At 42.4% G+C, this 20,793-nt stretch overlaps 1 long non-coding RNA gene across 1 annotated transcript in view; it reads left to right on the forward strand.

Moving 5' to 3' along the window:
- Positions 1–20,793, forward strand: part of LOC106897130 — a 42,591-nt gene extending 21,798 nt beyond the window's left edge. The window contains exon 2 of the long non-coding RNA XR_001413731.1: positions 19,901–20,793. This is a non-coding gene — a long non-coding RNA (uncharacterized LOC106897130). The remainder of the gene's footprint in view (positions 1–19,900) is intronic.

Raw genomic sequence — 20,793 nt, forward strand, 5'->3', positions numbered from 1 at the left:
CATCTGCTTTTTTTTTTTTTTTTGTTTTTTTTTTTCCTTTTTTTTTTTTTTTTAAAAACACAACCAGTGTCATCCTAGGCCTCTGCCTTCCAGTTAGCCAGTGAATGATTGCTTGCATTGCATTCAGGATCGCACAAAACACTAAGACTACTTTGTTTTTCATTAGCCCTAGAGGGGAAAAATAAACAGGCTGGGCTCATGGTTTATAATTGCATATGTAATTACCACTTTAAGACCACTATTAGCAATACAAATTAGCTCAATGCCCTTTATATCATCTCTGCAGTGCCTTTCAGGGTGCACGTAAGCCGTCTCATTTTTGTCCATCAGGCAGCCAGATTCTAATCTTGGATGTGCCAAAAAGAGCGTGATGTACCTCTAAAAATGATCTGCTCCTACTTGCAAACACAGTGACCAATATTTGGAGCCATCCCTTGACATTTATCATGAAGTTGGAAGCAGAACCTGTCCAGGCAAATTTTGGGGCCAAATCCAGCTGGTAACCATTGTGGACCAGAGCAACTTTTTGTAGAGTTACTCCTGGTTTACTTTGTTTTCAGCATCTCAAAGAACCCATGGAAGAGGTCTGCTCACACCAGGAAGGCAGAGTTTTCGCTTGGCATGATCAGTTTCTTCCATATAAGTAGCAGGGAAGATGAGGAGCATATTGTCAATAAAACACAGAGGTTATTTACAATTCAACTTCTAAAAGCTGCCATAAAGTAGTGAATAGCAATGAACAAGTCCAAAGCCATTCTACTCTATTTTGGTTACTACTTTATTCTCCCAGAGCTCATATTTTCAAAGGGACAAAGTAGAGACACTCAGAGGAGAGGAAGTCTGATTCTAAGAAGTTGTAAAAAGAAATGCATGGCCACAGATCAGGGAATAATTTTATGTCTCACATATTTTCTGACCCGACAAAGAGCAGCTTTAAACTGTTGCTCTCCTTGATTTTAGCAGAGGCTGAAGAAGTTTACAAAATAGGGGGTGGGCGTGAATTCTGAAAAAGTAGATCCGTAACAAAATCTTGATCACTGAGGCCAGAAGGACCCCTTGCCTACCCCTCTGCCTGCGGCAGGATTGATTTAATTATTCTATAACTGTTCCTGTAGATGGGTGTCTGGCCTTGAATAACTCCAACGACACTGATTGTCCAACAGCTCTTGGCAGCTTGTCCCACTGCTGAACAGTTCTTCTACAGTTTTGCCTAATATTTAACCTAAAACTTCTCTTCTGCTTCAGCCAATTATTATTTGTCCCATCCTTGTTGACTAATGAGAATAATTGATCCTTGTCCTCTTTATAACATTCCTTTATGTCTCCTGTTATTATGTTCCCCACACTCTTCTTTTGCCTTTAGGCTAAAGGTGCCAAGTTATCTTAACCTTTCCTCTTAGATCTGAATGCCAAACTTCTTACCATCTTTCTTCCACTCCTCTAAATTCTTCAATTTGTCCACGTTTTTTCATACAGAATTGAATGCAGTTACTCCAGTTATGCTTTAACCAGTGCCAAGCAGAGCGCAATAATTACTTCAGTAACCTTACTGACCCCATCTAATAACAAAGGCAAAATGCAGCATGTAATTAAAATCTAAAAAAATAACTATTTTTAAAAGCTAATTGCCTTAACAATCAGAACATTCTACAGCTCAGAGAACACACACTAAAGAATTTAAAGGTTATTGTTCATTCAAAACATCTTTTTCAATTATATTCCGTATATTGTATTCTGGTCTATGTGCAGTTTTACTCCTATTAGGAACGGTCTGTACTGCATCTCTCACACTCCCTCCCCCTCTTTTTATTTCCTGCAGATTTAACTCCTAATGGCTCCACGGGGCCCTGTCTACACTAGGGACATTGACTAAGGATTTCCCAGTGCCGCACGCACTTCTCCAGCTCCAGCAGTATGGCAGAGCAGAGAACTCCCATTCATGCTTTTAGTCCTTTAGGCTGTTCCTACATCTTCCAGCCTCACTAATGTCAGTGGAGCAGAGCCAACAGCCAGGCATTTTTAGAAAGTTTCCTTTGCAAGGACAAAATTTTCATCTCCTTTGCCAAGTTCGTGGTGCCCTACCTCGAATAAACCCCCTCTGTCTGTTGGCTGGCTGGGCTCTTAAAAGCTCCTCTGTCCTCTCCACATTCATCAACAGTGTATGAGCCCACCACGGTTTGTGACTGCACACACTCCTGCCTTTCAATTGCTATCTCTTCAGGAACGGAAATCCTTGTCACGACCCAGCACAAATGACTCAACGTTACTATCATTCGGCTGAACAACAGCCATTCTTGGAAAAAGGGTACACGAATTTCTGGAATCCCCCAAAATAAACAAATTTGGCTCCATCGACAGGAATAGCAAACTCAGACTGCAAACCCACTTGATTAAGCAGAGGCATTTAATTAAATTGTTTTTCTATTATGCAGATAAGCAGAGATATGACTGTTGTTAGTAGATGTAATAGTTTCTATTCTTGTTACCCCATAGCACCTTAATTAAATTACAATTGTTCTGTTGGAAAACACGTCTGTGAACACCTCCAGGTAGAAAACACAGGAAAATATTGCTAGCAAAATAAAAATCAGATTAGTAGCGCAATATTGTATGGTAGATAGGACAAAAGGGAATTGCATTAAGATTGCAATGGGGAAGATTCAGGTTTGACATAAGGAAAACCTAACTGTGAAGCACTGGAGTATATCATCTGGGGAAGGACTGGAGTTTCTCATACAGGATTATCTTCTAGTACAATTTAAATGAACACCTGACAGGAATAACACAGACATAATTGGTCCTACCTTCATCCACAGCAATGATTGAGGATCTGTTGGGGACCCTTTCACCTCTGTTTTCCCATGATTGTACTTTGCTTTAAATTTCTAAAGAATGAAGTAAACTCCTGCTCTCGTTTACATTCATCTGAGCCTCTTAGATTCTATAAAGGTTGCATATTTACAAATGAGATCAGAATTTGGCTTCCTATAATACCACATTGCAACATGCCAGCAATTGCTCCATAACAACGAAAGAGCAAAGTACCTTGTTATATAGATCTTGTCCCTTAACCAATACGTAATAGGCAAAATAATCAGTGCTTTTTATAGTGAGACCTCATCCAAGTGTGCGTGTAAAACCTTCTCTTATAGCTGAGTAACACTTTCACACATCCTCCACCTAGAGAAGAGGTAGAGCTGGAGAACCAAAGGAAATCAAATAGAAACACCATGTGCAAATTTATAGTGTGGAACCAGGCATTGGTTGGAGTCCAGACAAACTTATAAGACCTAATAGGCTTGCATTGTTCTTTGGTAGCTAGGTATTTTCTTCCTTCTTTATTTATTACAATGTTCTGGATAGAGATTAAATTTAACAGCTTAGTATTTGTTTTTTTCCGCTTACCTTGAAATAAAATTTGCAAACATCTTTGTAACTAGATTAAAAAGGTGCCAAGTGGATTTTTAAATAATTCTTGATGCCTTCAGAAGAGTTGTTCATGGTTTCTTACATACGAGTACTTTCCTGGAGCCACATTTGGAACTGATGCCCTGTCCCACACCAATACAGCTTTCCCCTCTTTTCCAGAAGCAGAAAGGCACTTCTGCTCAAAACATGCCAGGACACAAAATCCCCATTGTATTCCACTAGAAAATTCTGCAATAAGACTCAATTTAAAGTCAATTCAGGTCAGTTAAAGGCTTGCCATCGACTCAGTGAGTTTTGGGGCAGGCCCTTAAAATGTAGGTCTTAAGGACAGGAAAGCCTCCATATACACGATAGCTCTTAGGGAAATCACTGAGGTCAGCAGAGGTTGATTGACTTCAGCAGATCACTGAGGTCAGCAGATGCTCAGCGAGACAAGAATTTTGTGCTGATCCAAAGCTATCAGAGAAATGAGTAAGAAGGTGGGAAGACTGAAGTGAGTGTGTCCTCTCCGCATGTCATTCATCTGCAGACTGTCAGTGCTGCAGCAACTGGAAAAGCCAACCAGACATCCCTGCTCAGCTGCACTGTGATTTGTAAGTGACTGAAGAGGTCAGCGCTCCCACATCATGTAGAAATGGTTGCATGATGTGGTTTCTATTTTTTTAAAATAAATTTAAGATTCTATCCCCTATTTCACACAAAAGCTAACAAAATACGGTGTTCTTTTAATGATGTACAACTCAATATAATATAAAAAAAAATTAAGTAAATATTTCCCTTGGCAAGAAAATATAAAATCTCATTCTCATAACATGCAAATTTTATATTTACACAGTGTAAAGTGTTCCACATTACCATAATGTGTTAGTAGCATGAAACATTTTTAGCTGCAATGTCTTAAACAAAGCTTGAGTTACTGTCTGCTGTGCCCTTAAGCTATATGTCATAGTCTTCACAAGACTGAAAGAAAACACATAGAGCAGCAAGCAGTAACCACATTAAGGTTTAATGCTTATAAACACAGAAGGTTTAACACTTGGCAAGCCAAAATTCCCCTATGACCTGAAGACATGCAGATCGTGACCTGAGAGTTAAGCGCTGTGTTAAGCAGTCAAGCTGTCTCCCTAAAGAAAAGACAAAAATAGCAAAAGACTAGCTGAGCCATTGGGTCGGCATATGTTAGGTGCGTCCAAGCCCAATTCAGAGTTGATCTGTAGCCAAGCCTGACCTAGCCCAGCCTTTCCAGGCAGGGCTTCCTAAGAAGAAGGATTTTCAGAGGCATTCAACACCCATTGTCCCCACTGACCCCCCCAGGGAACAGCAACATTTAAGCTATCATGCAACCAAAAAAAAAAACACCGCAAGAGAAAATTTCATTCTGTCTCCATCCAAAAAGAGAAAGCTTCTGGTATTAGATGGAGGGAGAGAGCCAAAATTAAATTCCTTTCCCCTGTGCATTCCTAGCCACAAAGATGCCCTCTTGCCCTCCTTTTCTCCTTCCAAGGGCTCCTACCAAAAGCAGGTGCCACAATCCTGAAAAGCCTGGTGATAGAAGGGAAATTAAAATGCAAAACCAAGGTTTTGAACTAAATGTCCGAGGATAGGTAGGTAGGTCTTTGTTTGAAGAAAGGTCTGGAAGGCAGAGGAGTTGGTTTGGGAAAGACGAAGGTCAGCAGAGCAACAGCTCCAAACATCAGAGATGAAGAGGAGGGAGGCATGCAGGGAGAAGAAGGGAGTGTGAAACAGCTGCCTGGGGGAGCTTAAAAGGGACGCTCAGCATGCTCAAAACACTCTAATTTTGCCGTAGTAGATCTGTTTGTGCCAAATTCCCACACAGAAAAATCTCAAGGACATGAGACCGACCTGGGTATCATGGGTTTACTTCTCTTGTTTTCTTCACTGCAAGCTGTGTTTAGCTTGTAAATAGACAAGTTTTCTATTCTCAAGTGTTCATTGTATTCCTTACAAGACATTTTTTAAAGTTGATCAATATGAAGCTTGTCCATGAAGTTACTATGCAATTGCTTGGACATTTCTCCATTTATTGGTAAATTGCCAAATGCTGTTATAAGGAACACTTAACTGTAGTGAACTTTTATACAGGGTCCCAATGTACTCATTACAGAGACGTGTATATGTACATATATATATGTTAAATTAGGCAACATAAGACACGCTCAAAAAGCAGAATTTCCAATCTGGAGGGAATCCTGTTATTTCAACTTTCATTTCCGTCCTAAAACAGGCCAAGAAATTAAAATATCAATGAAATAAATTGGTGGAACTCAAAGATCAGAATAATTTAGGTTTGGAAATATCTATAGACAAAATGCTGATGCTTCCAATTGAAAATATAATGGTCCCAGGCTGAAAAGTCCTGCAATATGATCCTGTTCTCCTCACATGGATAGAAATCAAGAATAATTCTGCTAGAAATCCATGAAGTTACACTAGTGGAAGCCTTGATACGGGTAATAAAAATACCCAGAATTACAAGCATTTTATAAAGCCAAGTGCTTTGGAAAGCTTTACGCTTTCAAGCTTCAGGGCATAAAGCAACCCAGGAATCAGGAGGAAAACTTCATGGTTCATCCCCACTGCTGCGATGGTGAAGGCCAGGCAGTCACGCAGCCTCACCGGGGCCACGGGGAGGGTGGCTGATGGCTGCTCAGGCTAAATGCAAGAACATCTATATTCTCTTTTGTTTAGCAAAAACTAGGATTACAGCCCAGATTGCACATGGTCTAGTGTGTACGGCTTGGGAATGGCAGGGTGGGAGCTGTCTGTTGGGTTTTCCAGGCGGCTGATAGACCCAGGGAGGAGGCAGCAGCCTGCTCTGCAGTGGGAAATACTGGCTGTCCGAAGCAGCCAGGCAAGTTCTGGCAACGTGCTCCCGAGGAAAGTGGAGACAAAGTGTCTGCCCAGCACACTGAACGCAAAAGTCTTGGACCCAGGAGCAAAGAAACTCTCTTCAGATGCTTGACTCCTCTCCAGGGTTCAGGAAATAGGAATTTAGATTGTGAAGGACGCAAGGTGTCACCAAAGAAACATGCCATTCTACTATCAACTGCTCCTTTTACTGAAGGCAACTCAAAACAACTCCTCCTGTTTGGTTTATTTTTTTTCTGTTTGTTTTATAAAACAAGATTCAAAAGGCCATAGCCTTCAGGCCACAAGCTAATCTTTAACCGCCCGCTTAATTTTTCTGAGCAAGCTGGCACCAACCATTGCTGGAAGTGGTCACTTTATGGAAAAAAAACATGGACATTTCCCTCTGAAGTTGGTTCTGCAGAGCACCCAGGGACAGCTTGAGCTCTGGAAAAGGCAAACATCTCTCTGCATCACCAGAGAGCCAATGCCAACAAAATTGCCAGCTGACTTCTGATGAAAAAACAGAAATTGAAGCTAAGTGCTACTGCCATCTCTTCCAAGGGTGGTGGCAGCTGTGCAAGGACATTTCTGTCTGGTTTCCACCATCCGCTCTGAAGATGGTCCCCATCTCTGGAGCAGCAGAATTACAGTGATGGGAAGCTGTGGTCTGGTCACCATTGGGCTTCAAATCTAGTGCGCAATAAACAGTTTGAACCCTATAAAATTCAGAGCTGGGCATCCAAATTCATTATGTTAATTTATCCTAAATCTGGCCAGTTTAACATCTGAACATGACTGCAGCTGGTGTTTGTAGAAGCTGGTCAGAGAGAGAGACAAGAGCCTTTGGGCTGCCTCATCTGCGGGCACTTATTTAGGGTCCTGCACTGGGACTAACTCTTAGGTCTTATTTTTTCAAAAGTTGAGATCACCATCTGATCACGTGTAATATGCTAATGTTCTAAGCATTAGACCATAAACTAAAAGAAAAGACTTAGAGAAATTAATGCCCCCAACTTTACATTTGAAATCTTTTTAAGAGTGATTTAAAAAACAAAAACCCAGTAACAAAAGAACAAAAATCGTTTTTTCCAAAGAAACCAAGATCATAGTCTAAGAAAGAATGCAGAATACACTGAATCAAGAGTTTTCTAGACAACTTCAGAACCAAGCTAAAAAAAGCAGGTTGATTTGCCCCCAACTATTTACACTTAGTTGGGGGCAAATCACTTCAAAGCCATATTCAGTCACCACCTGAGTGAGAGAATGCAAGGGAAGGCTCAGCCAAAAAACTTCCTGTGGAGTGACCCGCATTGTTCATTCCTGACTCATTCCCCACCACCATCCCAGCAGTCAATCTCCCAAACCACCTCCATCCTACAGTCTTCTCTAGCTTCCACAGTGATTTCTGTAAAGTTAAGCACAATGGAATTGCAACAAAACCAAACTTAAAAGTCATTGAACTCTCCCACAAAATATGGCCAACTTTTTCCATACTATTCTACCAAAACTTTCCAAGTGTCAGTCTAGAGTTTCACACTTCAGAACACTTATCCTACTCAGAGTAAGAAAGCATCCATTTCAGGAATTATTGAGAAAGCTGGAAAATTTGAAATGAATGAAATAACTTGCAATTAGGACAAAAAGAAAAGGCAATTCAACTTCAGAAATAAACTGAACAGAACCAAAATTCAATGCAACTATAATTACTGGGGGGAAAAAAAAAAGAAAAAAAAACAACAAAAACCAACCAAACCCAAACCCAAAAGCCTGATCTAATCTCACCCAAAACCCAACCACAGTGTCTGGACTCAACAGGGTCAGGTTATTTTCCCATTTTCCCAGAGTATCAACACTACAACTAGAAACAGGAAGAACTGCATCTGTCAAAAGAAGCCACTGATTTTCATTAAGTTTCCAATACAACTTTCTGATCAAAGTGACAGTTACACTTCAGTAAAGTCTTTTGATCTTTTTGATGCTCAGCTGAATGGAATCATCACATCTTCAGAGCCATACACACTGAGAACATAAATTCTGACTGCTCGTTGCTGGAGAGATTGCTTGCTATTTTTATTCTGGTTATTTTCTACTTTAAGAAAAAAAAAAAAAAGACGAATTCTCTCTGTCAAAACCAACAGAAGGGTTGTTTAAAGGTATGGCAAGATACACATTCATTTAATGGAATACATACAATAGTTTTTACAATAACTTGATGAGTTCCAGAAGTGGACTTGATACTACACCGTAAAGTCAATCATGCTGGTAGATACTTTATGCCAAAAGTGTAGAAGTGTTTCAGAGGGAGATTTCAAGAAATAAAAACAACTGACCAAAAATATTAGGGGAGGGAAAATGTGAGGTGTGCATGGAGCAAATGGAAATAGCATTAGAGAGCGAATGCAACACAAACCAGCTAACGGTTTGGTAAAAAACACAATTAGTCTTGCAGGTTTGCATGCTGAAGTCTCTAAGCCAGCAGCTCCTGAGCTGTGGTGTAGAAACCACCACTGGCCAACAAATCTTTGGTGGCTGCCCGCTGTCAGCTGGCTGAGCATTGTCTTTCTTGTCCCAGATGTTACATCACACTGAAGGTGTAGTTAATGGATGCCAGACCAAACCAAGCCATTGCTATCATTGCCACAGAGGCATTTACAGAACTGCTCATGGGGAAATAAATCAGATCAAAGGGCTGCAAGTAAAAATTTATTTCATCCCTCTATCTATATGGAGATACAGAGTAGTCCATGTTAAAAAAAAAAAAGAAAGTTTCTTTTGTCAGTTCAAAAATGTAGACCAGCAAGCTTGAGCGGTCAACTGAAGACCAAACCACAGCTGATATATCAGTCAACGCAGCATTTAAAAAGAGTTCACAAAGGAAAAAAGTAATTTTGACTCCTGGCTTAGAGAAATTCCTGGCAAAGGAAGAAACTATGCTCGACCCCCAAATAACCAAACACCCATCCACTGCATATGGAAATTATTCTGCCACCATTTTACTGCTCCAGCAGAGGTGGTGTATGGCCCTTTCGAAGCCTTGGCTCTTTTCAAAGACTATTATTTTAAACATTTTAGTACTAGGAACTGCATGGAGCTGGCAATTACGGAATTAGAGTGCAGTGTGGGGAATGTCACTTTGAAATCATTTAGCTCAGTTCATTTCCTTTTCAAGCTCAATAGAAAGCAGATGGAGCAGGGAGGGCCAACATGCCACAGAACAACTCCCCAGGCCTTGGCCAGCACACTCCTCCCCAAGACTTACAGAGGGGTCACCAAATCCTCATAGAGTTATTATCCTTTAGGAGAACTACACGCTAGAATTCAGCCGGGGTCCTGGTCTTTGGAGCAAGTTGCCTCACTCTTAGGTTTGTGTTGCACGTTGGATTTTAGACCTAAATTGCCAACAAGGTCAACAGGGACACAAATCCCACACCAGAAGAGCAGTGCAGGGAAGCCAGAGAGAGGCCAGTGGAGCACAGCAGGAAAATTAAATGCTTTGGGAAAGAAAAGTTTTGATAGAGAGAAAGAAGCCTCCAAAGAGTTGTCCAATATGAAGGAAAGGCTGTTACCAAAAGAAAGCTGTGCTGTAAGCAGCAAGAGTTGGACAAGAAAGTGCAAGCTCAACTTGCAGCAAAGATATGTTGAGGTCAGGAAGAAAAAAATAAATTAAGTGCAAGGGGAATGAAGCATTGCAGCCTCTGTTTGTAGCTGATGCTGCATCACTGAAGGTGTCGAGGAAGAGTTACAGGAATTTCTCCCAGGGACCATCTAGCTAAGTGTGATCTTGCCTTGGAGCAAGCGGGGATGACTTCCAGGGATGCTCTCCAGCACAACATCTCTTGGATAATTTAATAGAGCCTGTAACAGCTTGTGCTTCATGCTTCTTTTACAGAGAAAGAAGGATTCCCCAAAGGAAAGTAATGTATAATACGAGAAACAGATCCAAGTGCTGAAGTTGCGGTAGGGTCTAACAGACACACTGGGACTTAGGAAGTTCAAATCCATTCCCTGTTAACGTAACAGGAGAGTTATTCTTCTCCCAGTATCTCCCTCTGCATTATCACAAATATCTGGGACAAGCAATGCGGGGAGCCCACATCTCGCTGGCCAGGATTACTTGCACCAAACAGCCCCATACCTATGCACGGGCCTCTGAACCTACCCATGAGCAGCTCCAGTTTGACCCACACATCATGCTTAGCCCTTGTTTGCTCCCCAGCACTAGCAAGCACATTAAAAGTGGGCCAGGCTCTAAGCTTTCTGGTAGCCATTGTCCTACACCCAGGCAGCAGCATGATCACCACTGCTCTCACTTGTTTCACCACTGCTGAGCAAGTTCCTTGGACTCAACCTCACAGCCCTCGCTGCCATTTCATACCTATCAATAGATCTACTGTCTTCCTCCAAAAAAAGTCCATTTGCTTGAGGCATTGTGTCAGATGGGCAGACTTGTTCCTCAAGGGCAAGACTGATGGCAAAATAAGGGCAGCTATCCCAGGTTGATGACATTGACATCCCTCTTCCCTTTTCTGAGCCCTAAGCAGAAGGCTCCGGAAGAACCAGGAGCTACACCAGACAGCTGCAAAAGAGCAGCTATTTGAGATTCTGCTCCATGCCACGGGAGCTGGGGTTCTCTTCCCACCTGAGACATTGGCAACCGAACGCACCTTAGCACCTGGGCAAACTCTGCTTGCCACCTTCTACAGTGATTCAGGCACCACATCGAGACAAGCATGGACCTGACTGCCTGCATGCTCCCAGCAGAGCATGTGTTCAGGTGGTTGACCTCAGGATGACAAACCTGGGGAGACAGGCAGGACAGGTCATTGCTGCCTCTTGCATAACCTGTGCCAGGTCATTAATAAGCCACCCATAAGCCAGGTCACCAATAAAGCCATGCTGGCAGTGTCTGTCTTCCCCACCTCTCCTCACATACCCCTCACAGGTAAAATCCCTTTACAGCACCACTGCCAGTCACACAGCACCCACAGAGATTTCATTGCACTTCTGTTCCAGCCATCAGGAGCTTCTCCCCTCTCCAGATCAGGGAGGTAGCCTCAGGGCTACCAAGTATACTCATATGTCCCCAGATCTCCAAGTCAACACCATAGCTACTGCTCCCCCACTTTCTTCTTTCCCACCTACTCATCTGTTTCTTTGAAGTGTGTCCTCACATATTCCCCCTCTTTTTTTAAACCATCGCTATAAAGAGACCTGCCCACCCATCACCCTGCAGAGAGGTCTGACTCATATACAACAAACCCTGGATGTCCTGGCAGCACAGTGCTGTTGCAAACCACCTATATTATTAAAATACAGTATTATACAAAAGCCTAAGTGGTAATAAACATGAAAAAAAGTGAAAACTCCTCAGCTCCTCCACAGCTGTATCCTGCTGAGGGTCAGTCTGCACAGCTGGTGACTCAACTGCACCTCCCCTGTAGTTAAGGCAGGAGCTGGAGAAAATCTTCGCTGCCCTTCTCAGGGCACTGGTGACAACATGGGGGGAGGAGGAGAGGTGTCATCATGATGCCAATGAGTGCTCTCAGTCCTCCTCTCAGGCTCTTGCTTTCTGTTTTCAGAGCAGCATCTTTTTTCTTACCTGGGAGTAGAAAGTCTCTGCTGAATTGTCTCCTAGCAAAAGGACATCATCTTCACTGGCCTCAGGTGTCTTCCCTACAACAGGCAAACACCCTGGTGAGGAGGCTCTGTACTTTTGAGCACACACCTCTGTATTTCAGGTCTGTCATGGGAGCTGCCAGGATGTTCCTGGATGGAGACAGTTGGCAAGAGAAGAGCAGGAAAGGGTCCCCTGGCAAGGTGGAAGTGGGAGCTGAGAGAGCAGGCTGCTGGATGGGAGAGGGCACTCTACTGCTATGCTGGGATAACACCATCTCAGCCAAATAAACTCCACCTGTGCCTGTCTTGCCAGCTGATTCCCACTTCTCCTACCAATCCAAGGGCTAGAGCTCATGGGAGGACATGCACGCTCTTAAACATCACTTTGAGCAGCTACTGGGGATAGTCTATGTTGGGTGCAAGGAGTCAAACTTGGCATTTCCTTTCTCATTGTGCTTCTGGAGAGATTCTAGGAGCAAACCCTCCTCTTGGACTTTGTTTTTAAGGGAACCAATTCAAAACAGAGTCTAAAAGCAATCTGGTGAAAGTAAATAGGGCATAAGCAGTCAGTGTAGAGTCACCCTGTTTCCATGGCCTCATCTACAAAATTAAGTTAACGTGATCTTCTTGAAGAGGAGGAGTGGTTGAAAGGGTTAAAAAGAGGCAGGAATGTGTTTCAACTCGAAGAGAAATATTAAAAACCTTTTTACAAACATATGAATATGTATTAAGAGGCATAGACAATAATTACATGGTTATTACACTGAGTAATTTAAACATGAAAAGAACGCTTGGCAAATTAACATATAGAACAATACTGCTCTGGTAGCTCAAATGATAATGGGACCTAATAGGATTTCCCTATCCCTAATTCCACTGAATCCAAGTAAGGCTGATTTAAAAGTTGTAAATGGGCAGGAGGTGTCTTCCAAGACAATAAAAAGCATTTCTATGCTCTGAAAAACAAGCCTTGAGGATGTGACAACACATGAAAAATTCCTTCAGCTGTGCCTCTTCTCAGCACGGTCTGGATGAGCTGAGGCTGCCCCAGCGGCAGCTGTTCCTTGTGCACCAACTCAAACCAGGAATATATATTTGTCGTATCTTGCTTCATTTCCATATGCATCCCGCTCCTGTGGCTTTCTTGGCAGTTCCCTCTCATCTGGTCCTGCACCCCACCACATCCGCACACGCAGAGTGAGCTCCTGGGCTGATGCACTTGCAGAGAACAGGCAACGCTTTTGGGATGCACTGGGAGGAGCATCCCTGCCCCGGGCGGCTCTTGGGCTTGATCTCAGCAGGCTGCAGCAGTGTGTGAGGCAGGCACGCAGGGAGAAATGGGCAAGTGAAAAGTCAGTAAGGAGTGAGTAAAAAGGCTCAGCCAGCAGAGACGCAGCTGAGCTGACTCTCCTAAAAATTCCTCAGAAAATTAGAAAAAAAGCAAGTTTCACAACAGCAAAGCAGCACATGTGCTCACAGGGCCATGCATGCCTGTGTGTGTGAAGGGCATGTATCTGTGTGTGTATCTGTGTGTGTACCTGTGGGGAGGGCTTGGACGCCTGTGTGAATAGCAATAACCTCCCAGTGCCATTTTAATGCCGTATCAAAACTAAAGCAGGTGATATGGGTCTGCATGTGGGAACTGGCATAACGGAATGAATCCGCTCCTTCTCGGTGCCACTCTTTACATTTCAAGAATATATTAGATTATACACAGACACAAGTTTAGAAATACAACAGAAAGAAGAACTCAACAGTGCTCAGCAAAATCAACACTCATGTAAAATGCCAACATCCTGGGCTAAATACCTATTTAGAAGTCATTGAATCCCTAACAGCTGTGGCAAAATGCCTTCACTTGCAAGTGTTGCTGGTGGATAAGCAGAATTATCTTGCTATTGTTGCTATTTATGGCAGTACCCATAATGTACTAGCTTCTTTCCAAACAGATCATTCTCCGAAGAGCCTGCTACGACTGTTATGTGAATGTGGATGTAAAATTATTTTCTTCTGTAGTACAAGTTACTCACCGTAGGCTTCAGAGTTCAAAAAGCAGCGTGGTGGGTGAAACTGGAGTTAAACACCCCAAGGGCTGTAACTCCATAAGGGATATAAGAGCAATCCCCTCACTGTGAGCACCATTAATGCTTTGCACAAAGAGATTTTTAAAAATTTAGATTTTGTAAAGCATGTTTGACTTCTAATTCGTAGTTGAACACTGAGGTACTCTGTGTTTGCACTAACAATTTGATTTTCTTTTATTAGTGTTACAGTTTTTGTGAACAATAAAATACTTCTGGGAATAAAAACTAATAAGTGAAAGCTTAGAGATTTAGAGAATAATATCTCAGGAATTTTGCCTCAAATAACCAGATCTTTTATTTTTGTTGGTGCACCTAGAGTATGCACAGGAAAAAACAGTGGTGTTCTGTCAAATCAAATGAAACATCTTTCTCATTAGGACTGTGTTTATCACACTTTCAAATTTTCTACAAATCAGTGCCCCTATTTGTCATTGTAATTCAATATAATAAAAGCTGTCAAAATTGCTCACTTTGCTTGCTAGAGACAAATTTGCTGAAGTTTTGCAGCCTGAGCCAAATAACACAGCACCAGATCCTCCAGCTTTTATTTCACTCTGCTCTAGGCAGTATTCCTACTGGTTTCTGTGCAATTTTTGCCCGAGTAAGGGCTGAAAGTTTCAGTTTTGAACATGAGACTTTTTTAGAAATAAACAGTCACAGAAACCCTGTCTACAAAGCACATTGGGTGACGGGAATGGTGCTGCTTGCGAATTTTATCTCTGAAATGCCAAGCTTATTTCCTACAGATTATTGCAAAATACAGGCTAACTACATCCTTGATGAAATTCCCTCGAGGTCCCTGAGGTCACCCCCAGGATTAAACAGTGCCTGGCCTTTTGCATACAGAGCTCAGAAGTACTGTATTTTGATGCCTACTACGCCTTCGGAGATGTTGGTCTGTTCCACTAAAAACAAAGATTATGGATCTCGTCCCTCATGGGAAGAGCTTTGATGAAGCAACTCTCTGTTATTACCTTGTCCAGAGACTCTCCAGGACCACACTGTGTCCTTCTGGCAATAGACAAAACAGATAAAGCTATCACTCAAGGGCAGCCTTCAGTAACGGCCACATTTTCCATCCTTTAAAAAGATGTTTTGATGCCTTAAATAAAGGAAACATGTTGGGAGCTTTGTGCTGGGAATAGGTAGGGTGGCAGGTCCCGCAGCGGGGCAGTGGTTAGGGCAAAGGATTAGTTACATGCTCTTTGTAGTCTTCTCCACACTACTGACTTGTCCTAAGATTTGGAGAAGCCTTTATGGTAAAGTCTATAAACCAGAGTCCCTCATCTAGCTCTTCTGCAACTTCCTTTCCACATCTGTGAAGACTGTAGCAATTTATCATGTTAAAACACTTTTACAGGCTCAGATAAAAGCTGCTTAGCATTAGCAGCTCTAGTGGCCACTCAATGCATTTTTACCCCCTTTTGAACATGTACCCAAAAATCGCTTGGTGAGGATGTGTTCTACATCTGTAAATAAACACGTCTGTGTAGACACTGGGACCTGGTAAGACCAGAGAACGTGAAAAACAAGATGAAATCTACTGATGGCTGTACCTCCTCTGACTGGAGCCTTTATGGCAGCTGTGTGGACAGACTCCTCCCTGAGTTTTTACTCCAGCAATTATTCCTAACTTGGCATCCAGAAGTCAGCCCTGGCTTCCAACCTGAAAAAAATAAAAGCAGAGAGTTAGGCTAACACACACTAGCCTCCTTCAGGCATTCAGGGCATTGTGCATGTGATAAAGAGTTGGATAAAACAGTGGCAAAAGTCTGCTATCTTCCAAGGCTCAGGAAAATAAACCACAAAGGCAATTCAACAAAGTCCTCTTTGTTCCTGAATAGAACCAACAAAATGAAAGGAATCTGGTGGAAGAGAGAAGGCAAGAAAGAGGTCTGCTGCAGGGAGCAAGCACAGACAGAATCCCTGGTTGCCGGCTCCTCTGACAGAGCAAGTGCGTGATTATCACATGAGCCTCACAAAGACTGGGATTAAAGGGGCTGACTCGGCTGTCACATCATCTAAGCTGCGCTGGGGTCAAAGGAGTTTGGACTTTCCGAGGTCAGCCACACACAGCCCGGGAAGCAGGGGTCTCTTTTTCTGAGCAACAATTCCTCAGGTTGATAAAAACAGACATCTGGAGCCCACGGTGGCTTGTGAAGGTGCCCCGTTACACCAGATTCCCACAAAGAGCAGTATGTCATCAATAGAGCTCTGACAGGAACAGACCCACCACGAAGGCGGTCAGATGGTCACTGGAAACAGGCGTAAAGGGCAAACACACACAAGGGAAGTCACCATCTCTTCTACCCCCTAAAAGGCCAAGGGAAATAATAGTAAGTCTGAAATATTAGTATGATAAAATCAAGTATGATAAAATCCAAATGCAAACAGGTGTCAATGACAAACTCTAGGGGAGCCTGCTATTTGTAGGTCTCCATATCTCTTCTGTATATTATTTCATGAATCATGTCCCCAGCTTCTTCTTGCAGATTTCCAGTGATGCCAGGGCTACTGAAGAATGTCCCTGTGCTAAAAATAGTACCTATTCTCTCCCATGCCCTCTGTCCCCTTTCAGCTTCCACTTCACATGGTTCAGCTCCAAGAGAGGAGCAGTGACCTCGTCTCACCAGGAATATCAAACATCTCCACAGCTTTGATGAACCCTTTGGTGAGAGTGGAAAAAGGAGAAGTGTACACATGAGCTGTGTAATCATGTGCTGGATGTGTCTGGATACATCCTGAGATTCTTGTGTTTGGAAGCAGAACCGATATTCATCCCCTTCAGTGTGCAGGCACAGAAAAACATCTCCTTTTTTATTTTAATTTTTTTTTTCTGGGGACTCCAGTAGCGTTTGGACCAGATCCAAAGAAAAATCTATTAATTTTGTCATGGAGGTAGGACTACATCATGTTTACCATCATCATCACTTCTGCATATAACCAAGCCTAGGGTTCCAGTGGGTTTGTTGTTGCACAGCACAGATTGGCTCTGCCCAACAAACTCATGTTCACCTTTGTATCCTGATTTGCAAATCGGGACTTTCCATCTTGACATTATTTGTGGCAACAACACCAAGTTTTTAAAATACCTTCTACAAATAAAGTTAGGAGGTATGAGTCCCGTTCATTCCTCAGATCAAAATACTGGGCCTTCTTGGTAAACAAACTAGATCTGCTGTGACACAGAATGAACAGAACCAGATTTTCAAGCACCTCTCTTTCTGTCACACCTCTCTGTGACCAGGGAACTTGCTAAAACCAGTGCTGAGAGCAAGCCAAAGAGGGAAAACTGCAGGACTCCCATGGGATCTTCAGAGATGTGTTCAAGCTGATAGTGCAGGATGAATCTGAGAACCAAGTCCTTAGGTAAGCTCAGTTCTCCTTTACAACCTGTTAATGACTCTGTGTTTACCTGTCCTTGAGGAAAGAGCCTCTGCTGTGGCTTATCAAACCCAGAGGGATCCTCACTGTCCTCAGGGAGGTCTGGGTCAGAAGTTAAACTGAAAACTCCAAATCCATTATCTATGCTTCAGCATCTGACAGACTTTAGACTGGAATTGATGCTCAGTGTCCAGTGCTGTAATAGCAGAGAACTGCCTTTTTATTCATTTCAGTTCTTTTGAGTGAATTCTACTGCATTTTTTTTCTGCTCTGTTGCAAAGCTTGAAACAGTGCTGGTGCTGTGTCCCTTAGGTCAGAATTACCTTAGAGAAGGACATGCCAATGCCTGCTGTTTTTGTGTGTGTGTGTGTGTGTTCATGTTCAGGCCAGGTGAAGGACAGCTGTCTCCACTGATGCTACCTTACAGGGTCCTGGAGGAAGCAACACAGAGTGGACTGCCAAAGCCAGCACCTTCAATGCTAATGAAGGGAATGAGTAAACCCTCAGGCCATGGAATTGGGTGGCATCCCAGTGGACAGGAGGATGAAGGAGCAGGCACTCACATCGTGGGGAGTGTGAGGAGGAAGAGTGAGGGGCTTCTCCTTAGGAACCTGGAAGCGTCACTCCTGACCTCCTGGTGACTGCGATCCACTAAGCAGTAGGACCCTCTGCAGAGTATTCTCCAGTGAAAATGTTCCGGTTTTCTCTATAAGGAATTTTATTATTGTATCTCCAAAGTGATGGGGAGTAATGTGGATTTCTCTTTCTGTGTGTTGTCACCAGCTCCTCATCTCAGCATGTCTTGCTGGTAACTAACCCACCCATTGCAATAAAGCAGCCTTGGTCTCTCACACCATGTTAAAGAAAATAATCAGCAGAGTACTTAAACCAGGCTTGGCCTGACTGCAGATTTCAATTGAGTTTGGTAGTAAAAGGAAACCCTAGTAGTTCTACTTCCCCACAGCTAGCCTTGCTCAAAGCCTAGTGTTAAGATAAATTATGTTCTTCAGTGTGTAGGATGAATTAAGAGTTGCTATCACAGCAGGGTGACTTTGTCAAACGCTACTTACATGAGGCAGCAAAGTTTTTTGTTCCCATAGAAGGAAGGATTTTGAAATTAGATAACCAAACTGAACTTGGAGATGTATCACTTAGGGCCATGATTCATGATCTATGTAGCCTCAGTTAGTACAAAGTATATCGCTTTCTTGAACAGACCTTAGCAGGGACTTTGACAGAACTATTTTTTTATTCTGAATGATATATAATCAAATTCAGTTCTACGATTTCATTTTCAGTCATCTCTGTTCATTGTTCTTTTATTCCAAGTATTCCTTGGCATGGTTTAAGAACTACTGAAGTATTTAATAGCTGTTTAAAAGTAACAGCTATAACTGCTTAGACTAGACATAAATAGAAGACGACTAAATGGGTCATTACCTTTACAAGAAAAGTGTTTATGGAGAAGGATTTAAGAGAAACAACATTATAGATCCAACTGCTCCATTATTCTCTGTGTTTTAAAGTGGAAAGCAGAATGAATTTGCACAGCTAAGTATGGGATAAGATTATTCTGAGTCTAATAAAAGGATGAAGGTACTGTTACAGAATTTGCAAGCTGCTCAACCCTTGGAAAAGTCATGCCACTTCTGGGACTGCTTAGGTAGGGATTCTCGGCTCTAACATCTCAGTTATGATCAAAATTTTGATTGTGATGCTTGATCGCTAAATGATGCTTGTTGTGAACAAGGAAAAATGTATTTTCCATGCAGATGAAGAAAGGAAGGGGAAAGGTATAAGACAGGGTGTCTCTGTTCCCTTGAGATCTATCCAAGGTCTTAAGAAATCAATGGAAATCGTTCCATTGAGTTCATGATGCTCTGGATCCATCCTTACAGAGCTTGCTTTGTTGTCAAGTCCATTCCTTCTCCCCCTCTCTGTTGCTCAATTTGCTTTCTGCTGTTAGGATCTTTTTCCCAAATATTAACAAATCTGTATAATCTTTGGCCTCCAGCTGAGCCTTTCTTCTGTGGTCCACTGCTGCACTGTATGCGTGACTGCACGGTTGAGGATTGCTCTGGAAATTACTCATAAAAATGAATTGCCTGGTAATACCACAATTGTCAATATCTGTAGGTTGCAGCATCCCCCCTGTGGGCCATTGTAGCAGATTATAAAACCTCATTTCCAGGAAAGTTTCAAAACTTTTATTTTCTAAGGAACATTAATTATCAGAGTCGAGATGACCTGTCCCAGTTCTCCATCCACTTCCTCTCTTTTTTTCCTCATCAGACATGGTAGTTTGAAGGCAACTGGCAACAGATCACATGTCAGGCTCCTGGTTTTATGCCTCGGGTTCATATCAATGTCAGCTGAAGTGTTTAAAAACAGCAAGGCTCATAAGCCTAATGGCCAAACCAGTGTTTGTATGTGACCATTTCCCTGCTGTTAAACTTTTGTAACAGACGATTTACAAGTCTGACACTTACACAGGCGTATGCTTTGGCATTCCACAGGCTTCCCAAGACTCATGCCCTTCAGCACTGCTTGTTGACCTCTCCTGCAAACACAGGACTTTGAGGGATCATCACAACGGCCAAACTACCCTGGACCTACATGAGTGTGAAAACTCTAGTCCTGCACCCATCAGAGTGATGCATTTTTTCACTGAAAAATTATATTCTGTTGAGACCAGGACTTTTTGCGGGTTCTTTACCAGTTTTTATGAAGCTCTTACCTGGGAAAGGTTCTCATGCCTAGGATGAGACTTGAAATATACATCAAAGAGTAAGAAAACTGTCTCCCCTCCCAGATAATCATCATATGATCAAGGAACTGACTGGTGGCACAGGAGTGCCAATTTCAAGTTTCTATACTTCAAGATGTCTGAATGTCAGAATCCTGCATCCCAGGCAAGCTTTCTGGCCACCAAACTATCAGTTATTCTGAAGAACAGCTTCTTCATTCTCTCCTGTTGGACCTGTTTCACTTTGTATAAATAATTAAACATTAATTGGAAGAAGGACTTAAACTTAGACTGCCCATTGGACTATTGCATTGGTCTTTCTCCAGGCCGGTGAATAGGTAACTATTTGTACAAACTTGGTAAGCTGCAGAGTGACAGAGGTAGCTGAGGGGTCCCAAAAACTTAAGGGAAAAAAACAAAAACAAAAACAAAACAAAAAAAACCACAAAGCCTCGTGGTGAAGTCATTTAGTAGTACAAAACAACTGCTTTTCAGTCCTTGACCTGAATAAGGTAGAACAAGAACTACTAGCTGTTCTAGGGGAGGCTTTATCAAATCATCTCCAACGATCATACTTCCATCAAATTTTGAAAAGAGATAATATTTGAAAGTCATACTATTTTTTTCTGAAGTGAAAAAAAAAAAAATCCTGCACAATCCTCT

Source organism: Calidris pugnax, unplaced genomic scaffold, assembly GCF_001431845.1.
Source record: "Calidris pugnax isolate Ruff unplaced genomic scaffold, ASM143184v1 scaffold211, whole genome shotgun sequence".
NCBI classification, from domain to species: Eukaryota; Metazoa; Chordata; class Aves; order Charadriiformes; family Scolopacidae; genus Calidris; species Calidris pugnax.